Source organism: Phocoena phocoena, chromosome 1, assembly GCF_963924675.1.
Source record: "Phocoena phocoena chromosome 1, mPhoPho1.1, whole genome shotgun sequence".
Lineage (NCBI taxonomy): Eukaryota > Metazoa > Chordata > Mammalia > Artiodactyla > Phocoenidae > Phocoena > Phocoena phocoena.
In genome coordinates, this window is record NC_089219.1 from 154,343,861 (window position 1) to 154,347,716 (window position 3,856).

At 46.7% G+C, this 3,856-nt stretch overlaps 1 pseudogene; it reads left to right on the forward strand.

Moving 5' to 3' along the window:
* The first annotated feature begins 1,572 nt into the window (after positions 1-1,572).
* Positions 1,573-3,300, forward strand: LOC136118183 (high affinity cAMP-specific and IBMX-insensitive 3',5'-cyclic phosphodiesterase 8A pseudogene; annotated as a pseudogene).
* The last annotated feature ends 556 nt before the right edge of the window (positions 3,301-3,856 follow it).

Sequence of the window (3,856 nt, forward strand, 5' to 3'; positions counted from 1 at the left end):
CCTGATTCTACCTTAAATCCAAATACCTGGGGCCTACCTGCGCTGAATACAGGTGGTACGGTGATGGCAGGGGACAACACCATCCCCACGATGGGAGGCCCTAGTGTTTCTTTCCACTTTCCGCCACTGCACACAGGGCCCATCTGGACGTAGAAAATCTACGTTTAAAAGTTCCATCACCAAGGAGACGAAATCTGTGTCAAGGGACATGTCAGTTTCCACCTTCCAACAGAGCACACCACATCTGCTGGAGTTGCAAGTGTGGGTACCACCCGTGGGTTTCAACACACTTCTAGTTCTACCTTATTTCCGAGCACAAGGGGCCCACCTGCCCACTAGGTGGTGGTCGTCTAGGAGGGCACAACATCATGCCCATGATTGGAGGACCTGGTATTCCCACTTACAACTGGGACCTACCTGGCCAATACACAGGTGGTGAGGATGGAGGGCACAACATCTCACCGGTACTGGGAAGCTCTGTGTCAATAACTGCCATCAGACTTGGAACCCATCTGTGCAGAGAACGGGGGGCCATGGGGGACAGCACCACACCTGCTGTGACTGCATACACTTCTGGTGCCACATTCATACAAAGCACCTGGCCCCCACCCACCCAAAACCCAGGTGGTGCCATGGGGGATAGCACCATCTATATTTAGAGAGGAACCACTACTCTCAGAACACTGGGGTCCCCAATTCAGGACACCACTCCGACTTAGACAAGCCGGCATTGTGTTTGGAGGCTTCTGGTCAGGGCAGCTGTGCCTGTGCTCATAGGAGCCTGGCAGCCTCATAACTTGCCCAGGGCTTCATAGGAGCCATCAGCTAATTCCTTTCTTCTATGAAGAAACTCTACAAATGAAGAGCAGATCTTATTCTGCAAACTGTGTGTAACCATGAATGGACTTTGCCTCACTGGAAAGCGGCTCAGCCCGTTTAAGTGAAACTTAACCTCCTCTCTTCCTACAGCAAGCCGGAGGACCACACCTCAGGGGTGTGCAAGAGTGAGTGTGTGTGTGCGTGTGGCATATGAGCCCACTTCAGAACTACACCAGACTTGAGAAGTTCCAGTTAGGAGAATGGAAGAGAGCTGCCTGTACCATCCACTGTGCCATCCCTGGCTTGACTGTTAACTTGGCGGACCCAAGCCCCCAGCCAGTTTCCCTAGACTTGGAACTGGCAGGATGCCCACTGCTGTTTTCAGATGCTTCCTCTCCCCCTATGCATTTGCCTCAATGGGCCCTTCTCTTTCCCAGCTTTATGTACATATATATATGTCAATAAAACCTTGTTCATATTAATCTGCTTCTGTTTATGTGTCTTTACTCACTGACTCAGCTGTAGAGGAAGAACTGACATATGTGAGTGGTGATGTGGGAGCCAGACTTGAAGACACCAAAATTTTGTGTCCCAGTGACTGGGATGTGGAATTAGGCACACATTATGGCTGCACGTGCTGAGTCCTGAAATCTGTTCTCAGTGTAACGAGTGACAATCAGGAGGAGCTAAGGTCCAGAGGAGGGAGAGATGGGGCGACTCACCCTGGCTTCTCTGTATGTCTCTCAACAACAAAATGTGAAGATGATACCTGTCATTGGACAGGGAGGAACAATTAGACACTATGTGTCCATTGTCAGAGTGTGCAATGGCAACAATAAGGCTGAGAAAATAGCTGAATGTGTTCAGTCTGACACTCAAACAGATAATCAGTCAGGCAAACATAACGACGGGAGAAAAAACTCATTAGATGTCAGAACTGCTGCCTCTCGAACAAGAAAAGTTTCCAGCCAGAGACGACGCTCCTCCATGGTCTGGATACATTCCATGTAGATTGAGGCGCCCATCACCATGGCAACCGATATCATCAGTGCTGCCCAGGAAAGCAGTCCCATGCCTGTGACAGAAGCCTTAGATCATGTGCTGGAAATTCTAAGAACCACTGAATTATATTCACCAAAATTTGATGCTAAGGACAATGATCCTCATGCCATTGACCTTGTTAGGGACTTAATGTCTGATGTTTTGCGAAGACCATCCAGGAATGTGTATGTTCTTTCAACAAAAAACCTTCAACACGTTTCCAGCAGTATAATCACCTCCACCTCCCTTCACAACGTCCAATCACAGATAACTCGGGCCATGGAAAATGAGGAATTCTGGGACTTTGATATTTTTGAACTGGAGGCTGCCACTCATAAAAGGCCTTTGATTTATCTTGGTCTCAAAATATTTGCTCGCTTTGGAGTCTGTGAAGTCTTAAAATGCTCTGAGACAACGCTGAGATCATGGTTGCAAATTATCGAAGCCAATTATCATGCTTCTAACCCCTACCACAAATCTACACATTCTGCCGATGTGCTTCATGCCACTGCCTATTTTCTCTGCAAAGAGAGGATAAAGCAAACTTTAGATTCACTTGATGAGATCGCTGCCCTCATTGCAGCCACTGTCCATGACCTGGACCACCCCGGGAGAACCAACTCCTTCCTGTGCAATGCTGGGAGCGAGCTGGCCATTCTGTATAACGACACTGCTGTGCTCGAGAGCCACCTCGCGGCCTTGGCCTTCCAATTGACCACTCGTGATGATAAATGCAACATCTTTAAAAACATGGAGAGGGATGACTACTGGACGCTGCACCAGAGTATTATCGACATGGTCTTAGCCACAGAAATGACAAAGCACTTTGAGCACGTCAACAAATTAGTCAATAGCATCAGCAAGCCCTTGGCAGCATTAGAGGAAGATGGAGAAACTGGTAAAAATCAAGAAGCCATAATCACTATGCTCAGAACTCCAGACAACCGCAGTCTGATCAAACGAATGCTGATTAAGTGTGCTGATGCGTCCAATCCCTGCTGACCCCTGGGAAAGTGCAGTATCTCAGAATCTGGTGCACGTATCTCAGAAGAATGTTTTTCTCAGACTGATGAAGAGACGCGACAGGACTTGCCTGTAGTGATGTCAGTTTTTGACAGAAATACCTGCAGCATCCCCAAATCCCAAATCTCTTTCATTGACTATTTCATCACAGACATGTTTGCTGCTTGGGACGCCTTTGTAGACCTGCCTGAGTTAATGCAGCATCTTGACAACAATTTTAAATACTGGAAGGGACTGGACGAAATGAAGCTGCGGAGCCTCCGCCCACCTCCTGAACAGTGGGAGACACTGCCTGGGGCCCTGATGCTGTGTCCCTCCAGTCACTTGGGATTCCTGAGGGCAGAGTTCCTTGGTCCTTTCGTCCCCCGGTCTGCAGAGCCTGTAAGAGCACACAGGGACGTCGGCAACCTTCTGTAGCCACCATCTGATGCCACTGCTATAAAGTGAGACTTAGTCCACTCAAGGTACCTGGGCCTGCTGCGGGGGTGCTTCAGAAAGTCACGTGAGAACCACAGTTTGCTTTCGCGTCCATTAAAACACGAGCTCGGGACTGCCCCCGCAAAGGACGGAGATGGATTTCCTGCCAGTGACAGAGAGTATCTCGTTAAAATTTCTCTCAGTTATGTTCAGCACTTAAGAACAGCTAATGGCAATCGGATCTTTTTTCACATCATAGAAGGTGCAATCACTCACTTTGGAACACTACTGAAAGTGACTTCTCTTTTAAAATTGAACAGAAAATGCAGACAAAGAAATTTTGAAGTTGATTATTAATATCAATTATTAAAATGTTTTATTTTATTAGAAGTTCAATATTTTCTATGAATTTAAAAATAATTCAAAGTCAAAGCCAACTTTAAATGCCAGGACCAAATTTACATGATTCATATTAATTAAATACGCATTACTTCATGTACAGATTTATTTTCATAATGCAAATTTCAAATATGAAATGACACAATTTTACTGCAAA